The sequence below is a fragment of the Marmota flaviventris genome, unplaced genomic scaffold, assembly GCF_047511675.1.
Source record: "Marmota flaviventris isolate mMarFla1 unplaced genomic scaffold, mMarFla1.hap1 Scaffold_233, whole genome shotgun sequence".
Classification (NCBI taxonomy): Eukaryota; Metazoa; Chordata; class Mammalia; order Rodentia; family Sciuridae; genus Marmota; species Marmota flaviventris.
Window position 1 is genome coordinate 22501 of NW_027288124.1, and position 8866 is coordinate 31366.

General features: G+C 50.9%; 1 long non-coding RNA gene across 1 annotated transcript; it reads left to right on the plus strand.

Moving 5' to 3' along the window:
• Window positions 1-5925: 5925 nt before the first annotated feature.
• On the plus strand, window positions 5926-8643 carry LOC139704090 (uncharacterized). Its single transcript, XR_011706140.1, has 4 exons — window positions 5926-6042; window positions 7420-7578; window positions 7732-8010; window positions 8518-8643. It is a non-coding gene; the product is annotated as an uncharacterized lncRNA (long non-coding RNA).
• Window positions 8644-8866: the final 223 nt, after the last annotated feature.

An 8866-nucleotide genomic window follows, 5' to 3' on the forward strand; every position in this document is an offset into this window, starting at 1 on the left:
AGAGGAGTGCAATGGGCTGGCCTCTGCGCCCTGAAGGCTCCCTAGGGGAAACACAGCCCTGCCCCTCGCCTGGGCCCCCTTGGCTGCCCGAACCCTGACACCTGGCAGTGGACGTGGGCGCTGCGCTGACCTTGGCCTGCGCCATCCCCTCCCTTCCCTCCCCTGCCCTCTCGCCTTGCGTGCTGCCCCTAAGCCAAGCCAGCCCTCCCTAACCACGGAGCTTTAAGCTCCAGTCCTGGGGCCTGGCTCCTGGGCTGGGCCCCTGAGCGCGTGTTCGTCGTCGTGTCGCGTGGCGTCCCGTGGCGTCGGGTGGCGTCGCTCCGCCTCGTCGGGTCAAACCGGGGGCCCCTTGCTTGGGCCCCCTACCGCGCGCGCTCCCCTCGGTGCCCCTCGCGCCCCAGCCGCCTCCAGCCCACCCCACCCCAATCTTTCCTCCTCCTCCTCCTCCTCCTCCTCCTCCTCGCGCCGCCCCTTCCTCCCCTTCCCTCTCTCCCCTTTACTCTCTCCCTGCTCCTTGGCCTAGGTCGCGTGGCTCCCTAGCCTGGGCTCCTCCAATGGGTCCCGGGACCCCTCCCACCCAGCCACCCAGCTTCATGCTGGCGCTGGCAGCCTTTCCACACCCAGGGCCCTCGTTTGGCCCTGCTTGCGTCCAGGTCCCTCCCTGGAGCATCTCCTCCCCTGGATTGCAGAGGAGTGCAATGGGCTGGCCTCTGCGCCCTGAAGGCTCCCTAGGGGAAACACAGCCCTGCCCCTCGCCTGGGCCCCCTTGGCTGCCCGAACCCTGACACCTGGCAGTGGACGTGGGCGCTGCGCTGACCTTGGCCTGCGCCATCCCCTCCCTTCCCTCCCCTGCCCTCTCGCCTTGCGTGCTGCCCCTAAGCCAAGCCAGCCCTCCCTAACCACGGAGCTTTAAGCTCCAGTCCTGGGGCCTGGCTCCTGGGCTGGGCCCCTGAGCGCGTGTTCGTCGTCGTGTCGCGTGGCGTCCCGTGGCGTCGGGTGGCGTCGCTCCGCCTCGTCGGGTCAAACCGGGGGCCCCTTGCTTGGGCCCCCTACCGCGCGCGCTCCCCTCGGTGCCCCTCGCGCCCCAGCCGCCTCCAGCCCACCCCACCCCAATCTTTCCTCCTCCTCCTCCTCCTCCTCCTCCTCGCGCCGCCCCTTCCTCCCCTTCCCTCTCTCCCCTTTACTCTCTCCCTGCTCCTTGGCCTAGGTCGCGTGGCTCCCTAGCCTGGGCTCCTCCAATGGGTCCCGGGACCCCTCCCACCCAGCCACCCAGCTTCATGCTGGCGCTGGCAGCCTTTCCACACCCAGGGCCCTCGTTTGGCCCTGCTTGCGTCCAGGTCCCTCCCTGGAGCATCTCCTCCCCTGGATTGCAGAGGAGTGCAATGGGCTGGCCTCTGCGCCCTGAAGGCTCCCTAGGGGAAACACAGCCCTGCCCCTCGCCTGGGCCCCCTTGGCTGCCCGAACCCTGACACCTGGCAGTGGACGTGGGCGCTGCGCTGACCTTGGCCTGCGCCATCCCCTCCCTTCCCTCCCCTGCCCTCTCGCCTTGCGTGCTGCCCCTAAGCCAAGCCAGCCCTCCCTAACCACGGAGCTTTAAGCTCCAGTCCTGGGGCCTGGCTCCTGGGCTGGGCCCCTGAGCGCGTGTTCGTCGTCGTGTCGCGTGGCGTCCCGTGGCGTCGGGTGGCGTCGCTCCGCCTCGTCGGGTCAAACCGGGGGCCCCTTGCTTGGGCCCCCTACCGCGCGCGCTCCCCTCGGTGCCCCTCGCGCCCCAGCCGCCTCCAGCCCACCCCACCCCAATCTTTCCTCCTCCTCCTCCTCCTCCTCCTCCTCGCGCCGCCCCTTCCTCCCCTTCCCTCTCTCCCCTTTACTCTCTCCCTGCTCCTTGGCCTAGGTCGCGTGGCTCCCTAGCCTGGGCTCCTCCAATGGGTCCCGGGACCCCTCCCACCCAGCCACCCAGCTTCATGCTGGCGCTGGCAGCCTTTCCACACCCAGGGCCCTCGTTTGGCCCTGCTTGCGTCCAGGTCCCTCCCTGGAGCATCTCCTCCCCTGGATTGCAGAGGAGTGCAATGGGCTGGCCTCTGCGCCCTGAAGGCTCCCTAGGGGAAACACAGCCCTGCCCCTCGCCTGGGCCCCCTTGGCTGCCCGAACCCTGACACCTGGCAGTGGACGTGGGCGCTGCGCTGACCTTGGCCTGCGCCATCCCCTCCCTTCCCTCCCCTGCCCTCTCGCCTTGCGTGCTGCCCCTAAGCCAAGCCAGCCCTCCCTAACCACGGAGCTTTAAGCTCCAGTCCTGGGGCCTGGCTCCTGGGCTGGGCCCCTGAGCGCGTGTTCGTCGTCGTGTCGCGTGGCGTCCCGTGGCGTCGGGTGGCGTCGCTCCGCCTCGTCGGGTCAAACCGGGGGCCCCTTGCTTGGGCCCCCTACCGCGCGCGCTCCCCTCGGTGCCCCTCGCGCCCCAGCCGCCTCCAGCCCACCCCACCCCAATCTTTCCTCCTCCTCCTCCTCCTCCTCGTCCTCGCGCCGCCCCTTCCTCCCCTTCCCTCTTTCCCCTTTACTCTCTCCCTGCTCCTTGGCCTAGGTCGCGTGGCTCCCTAGCCTGGGCTCCTCCAATGGGTCCCGGGACCCCTCCCACCCAGCCACCCAGCTTCATGCTGGCGCTGGCAGCCTTTCCACACCCAGGGCCCTCGTTTGGCCCTGCTTGCGTCCAGGTCCCTCCCTGGAGCATCTCCTCCCCTGGATTGCAGAGGAGTGCAATGGGCTGGCCTCTGCGCCCTGAAGGCTCCCTAGGGGAAACACAGCCCTGCCCCTCGCCTGGGCCCCCTTGGCTGCCCGAACCCTGACACCTGGCAGGGGACATGGGCGCTGTGCTGACCTTGTTTTTACTAATCATCCCATGTCTTTCTCCCATTCCTGTAGTCTGATTTGCCAGTGTTTCTGATTGGCAAAGAAAGGGAGCATCCAGGAGGGAATGGACACGGGGTTGGGAGTGTTGTGTGGCTCAAATGGAGGCAAATGTAATTGGGGCTTTCTCTCAGTGTCATTCATCTATTGATCACCTTTTATACCTCTTAGGGCTGTCGGGAGGAATTTTCAGAGAAGGAACCTGAGGATTTTCACCTGAGTGTAGCTCAGGCCAGAAATTCCGCAGTTGTTCCATACTCCTTCATCCACTTCCACACATCCAAGGAAGATCGGGACTAGGGACACTGTGTACTCAAGCCAATTGCTCTCCGAGCCTGGACAGAAGAGTAGGAAGAGGCTTCAGCAGACCCCAACATGCCTGCTCTGTGTTTAACAGGTGATTGACAGCTGCCTAGGCCAGGAAATCTTTCACCCTAGTCTTGAAGAGTGGCGGCTGCACTAACTGCATTTAAATAGCTGACAGGTACCAATCATCCTCCAAAATAAGAGACAGAAAGATGTACCTCAAACAGATGTGGGATGTATGGAGAGGAGTTACCTCAGTGTAGACCTCCGTGGAACCTCCAAATATGATACCGCGGGTTATTGATGAGGACTGCTGCTTCTTCACATGTTGAAGTTTGAACATTAGAGAAGCAGGCCAAGGCAAGCAAATGAAGCAGGGTTTATTTAAAAGACTTCTCCTGCGAGGGAGAAAGGGGGCATAGCTGCTATCCTGGTATCCCAAGAAGCCAGGTGTTCTGCCCTTTTTATATATCCTAGGCTTCCTTTGATCTCCTCCTTTCCCCCTTATTTTTCTCCTTCCTGTGGACATGACTAGGCCCATTAATGCTTGGTGGGATGGCCAAAAGGTGGGAAATAGGTAGGCTGAAGGGGGAAGGGCAGGATGGAGTAGAGGAAAAACACCCTAACAACCTTATAGCTCCTTGTAGGGCAGGGATTTTCCTGGGACTGGTTACTTTGGCAACAGGTTGGAGCAGGGGCAGGTTCTTGATAAGATCCCTCAGGGACAGTCTCCCACTTCCCAGACTCACTCAAAATTGGCCTCCTAGATATACCTGACTTGATTTACCTATCTATACTGATGCCTGTCTAATTCTGGTGTCCACACCCTTAGAAAATCGTTCTTTAACTCCCAGAGTGCTCCTCAAACTCTAATGCCAAAAGGAATCACCTGCTCATACTTTAACAGGAGATTCTGATTCAGTAGGCCTGTGGGGAGCCGGAGAGTGTAGTTCTAGCCTGCTCTCAGGTGAAGGCCTCCCAGCAGGGAACAGCTCACAGCAGTCAGTAGACTACAAACCACAGCCAATGGGACCCAGGCCCACAGGGCAGAAAGTGGGAAGGCTAAGACAGCCTTATCTGTTTTTCATTCACAAACAGGACCCTGTTGCTGGCTGCTGCAGCACACCGACCACCACTGAAAAGAACAGAAGTGAAGATCTCTGCTTGGTGAGGTGTGAATAGGCATGGTTGGAATGCGCCAGTAGGCAGGCAAGACAACACAACCTTGTCTCTTGATTCTGCTTTGGATCAGTGAGACACACTTGTCTTCAGCACCCTGATGCTCCAACATCCACCCTTTCAAATGTTAGGATATACTCTGGGGTGTTGATGTTGCTGGGAAAGAAAGTTTTATTTTAGGTAGTGAAAATTTCTTTTACATCTCAGTAACATTGTTTTCATTTCAGTGGCCTTTAGTGATTAATAAATACACTCTACGATTTGTCAGGATCTCTTAAGCAATGAGTTAAGATGTTTTTTTTTCTATTTTCTAAAAACCTTTTCCTAAACCTAGAACATTAATAAACAATGGGAGATCAAGAGTCTGTCTTTTTATATCTAATGACAGTAAAAGAAGTGTGCAGATCATTTATCCAAACACTTAATTGTTAATCAAATTTAAGTTCCTTCCTTTTTAAAAAAAATTTTAGTTGCAGATGGACACAATAGCTTTATTTTATTTATTTATTTTTTATGTGGTGCTGAGGATCCAACCGAGTGCCTCACACATGGTAGGCAAGCCCCCTACCACTGCAACCCCTGCCAGTTCCTTCATTCTTGAGAGGAGACCATCTTTTTCATATTTTACCCTTTGCCTTTCATATTGCCCTCTAGTTTTCTCACTCTGAATGAAACAAGATAAAAGGGAAAATGTCAATTTTTCATAAGAAATGATATGCTTTCTATGATAGACATAATGATAACTCACTTATAGGATTCTGAATGATAGGAGTAGCATAGTAGCCAGGGCCCAAGTCAGAAGCTGGTGCTGGTAAGAGCTTAAGTTTGAAAATGGCAAGACAAAAGTTGGGGCTTAACCTAAAGGCAAATGTCAAAAAAAGGGGCTTTTGTTTTCCCATTCACTGAGGCTTTTGCTCTTCTGCTTTACAACTAACTGACTAAATTCATGAAATAACTACTTCCTTTTTTTTCTTTTATTTAAAGAGGGGATAAAATGTCATTTAGAAAAATTCCCTGGGCTGAAGCCATACCTCAGTGGTAAAGTGCTTGCTTCACATGTGTGAGGCACTGGGTTTAATCCTCTGTACCACATAAAAATACATGAAGATACTGTGTGTTCATCTACAACTAAATAAATATTTTTAGAAAATCCCTCACAATTATTATAATCCATTAATACAAATCGCATTATGTTATTATAGACCAAAGGAGGCTGATTTAATCTGAAAAACTTCCTAAAGGTCTAGAATATGAAGGGCACAGATGGAAAGTGTGCCTGCACCAAGACACTACTATAGCTGGATATTCCAGGTTCAGTCTGGGCACCACTCCACCTTGTGCCTTCCAACCCAAACAAGGAAGGTGTGAATCTACAGGGCTCCTGTGTGGGGCTGGTGGCCCAGGGCAGTGGATCTGAAATAGAAATGGGTTTCAGAGACCAAAAAAGCTGTGGGAATGCCCCTGGGAGACATATGTGGCGTCCAACAGGCTCATCTTCCTTTCTGTACTTTTGCATGCACTGATCTCCTGGGACTAGGACCTCATCTGCAGTAGCTTGGGGATGCCAAGACCTGATAGGTGCTTATACAGAAGTCTCCAATCCTATCCATAAAGGAAGTCATTTCTGTGCCTTTAAGGATCTTGCTCAGCAACCCTCAGGTAAGTGGATTGGTTCTTGCTTGCTCAAGGCTTTCCCAAGGTGGGGAATTTCCCCCCACATTGTGGTCCCTTTCCAGGTAGAACTCAAGGACTACAGAATTCTGCACCTGCTCCCACAGGAGAGAAAAGAATTAGTTTTATTCATCTTTGTTTTTTGTATTGCTTTAAAAATGTATCTATTGACATATTTACAACAAACATGAAGGGGTTCATGTTATATCTTCATTCATACCGAGGGCATTCGTCACTTCCACCAACTTGTCTTCCATCTTCTCCTCAATCCTTCCTAGACCCTAATAATCCTTACTTTACATTCAAGTAAACTTTTTGTTTATAAAATTCTACATTTGAGAGAGAACATGCCATACTTGTAGCTCTTTTCATAACAACTGGCTGAGATAAGCTCTCTGAATATGCTTGATTGAATAATAATGCAGAGTTGATGACATTGAAGGGATCATTAAACAGAGGGGTCGGTGTTTCTATAAGATGTAAATATATGTGTGCTTCTGATAATTTTTTAATAACCAATTTCTGGTAACCTTGCAACAGTGGGACATACCTGTAATCACACCTATTAAGGAGCCTGAGGTTGGAGGACTTCAAGTTTTAGAAAGCCTGCGATATTTAGGAAGGCTCTGTGGCTGAAAGAAAATACCAATAAAGGGGCTCTGGTAGTAAAACGTGAAAACTTCTTTTACATTAGGGAGATGTTTTAAAGGGCCACAGTTATGCGTTTGTTCTTCACTGGGGTTATGCTTCTAGGATAATAAGCAGTATGATCATGTAAGAATGATCAAACCTTTACAAAGGTTATTTGTTGTACTATGTTTCAGGAACTGTTGTTACTTTGCTCATATTTCCTTTTTTCTTCTTCAGTACTGGGAATTGAAGCCAGGTCCCTAGAACAAAGCTACATTTCCAGGCTTTTTATAATTTTGAGAGAGAGTCTCCTTTAGTCACTCACCTGACTTCAGACTTTCATTCCTTCTGCCTCAGCCTCCTAGTTGCTGGGATGACAAGTGTGTGACACAACTATGCTGGACTGACCTATGGTTTCTTAGAATCCTAAGACATAATTTTCAAAATTAAGAATTTTGTTCTCACTTCACAGATTGAACAATGTCCACCAGCTGTGACTTAAAAATTTTAAATTTATAATGACATTTTAATCTATTAAAGGTTGAGATAAGAATTTAAATCTGAACCATATTTGTTTTTCTGATATTTGAAGAGTATAGCTTTCCATCCCCCCACGACACCTCTCTATTCCCCTTCGTCCTTATAATTTAAGAACTCATCCATAGAGAAACAAAACAGGTAGCTGAGAATTCCAATCAAGAGTGGAGAATTGATCTCCATCTTTTCTCCTAGCAGGACTGTCTACAGAGGACTCGGTTGCAGCATTGCCTTTGGTTTGATTTGGGATAATGAATTAAGCCTTTGTAGAAGCAAAGGTACATGCCCTGAAGAAGCGCTGTGATCATGGGATTTCACATATACAAAGGAAACAGAGAATCTGGTGTTTCATAATGAGTAAGCCTTTGTGAAATATTTTAACCTTAATATGCTTAATCTAATTAATTAATTAATCTAATGAATTACTCATACCAATTAGATTTATTATAATTGTATCCAAGATGATTTCTCTTCTTTTTTCTTTTTTTTTTTTAAATTTGTTCTTCCTAGATATACAGGACAGTAAAGATGATTGCTTTTCTACTGAAGTTCATCAGACCCAACCTTGTGAAGCAATTTGCTGCCAAGAGTACCATCATCACCCAACATAACGAACTCTACCTTGAAATTGTTCATTCAAGCGGGCCATCAGTAAAAAACAAATGCTGAGCAGCCACTCAATTCTTTCCCTCCTCTTTCAGCCCTGACACTGCTTCTTCTGATCTAGAGGCCAAAGTCATGGACCAATCACTCCTGTGTCAAGCAGGCTCTGGAATCTACAGAGTGACAGTAAGATCCCAGTTGCCTTTGTCACTGAGCTTAGAAGATTCTGGGAAGTGGTTCCCCCTTCTGTCCTCAGCTGGGAGAACCCTAGTGGGAAAGCCTAAAATACAGGCCATGGGGGCTGCTATATTGGGTCTCCTTCCACTCAGACACTTGCCTAGCACCCATACACCATAGAACCATCCCTAGTTCTACCTGCCTGCCTTTCCGGATCCCTATGCCCATGACACCAAAGAACTCAAATTCATCCTCAGGAGAGTGCCATGCTGCAAAGCAACCAGACAGTCGCCTGACCTGGCAGCTTCTCTTGGTCAAATCCATATAGTTCTAGAGACAGCCTCCCCAGAGACATGCAGACTTTTAACCCTGATCCATGACCACTGAGTTCTAGGAGTACTGAGTGTTCAGATTGGTAGATTTTGTTTTTAGTTCTGTTCCAGAAAAATGTAAGATGTATCCCTTACCAAAGTCTCCTTGTTTACTTTCTAATAGGCAATTGATGTTGTTGTACAGGTTCTCATGAATATTTGGTTCTCTTGATCAAGAGGAGACAGAATGAAGAGAGAAGAGAGGATGGAGGAGTGCTGCAAGCAATAGGAGACAGAGCTCTGATTCTGAGCTGTGCTGTGGACTGGACATCGGAGCCTTAGAGATGGTCTCCTTTGGTGGACAGAGGTATGGAAAGTATCCAGGGAGAGCGATGCAAAGGAGCCCCAAATTTTAGCCTCAAACAAATATATCCAAGTATAGGAAAGAAAGTGTGGGATGGTAGGAGTTCCTTAGCTGGGAAATGTGTGTCTTTGCACAATATCTGTATCCTGCATCCACCTAAGGAAGGGCCTGGAGTCTTCAGTGTCTAAGA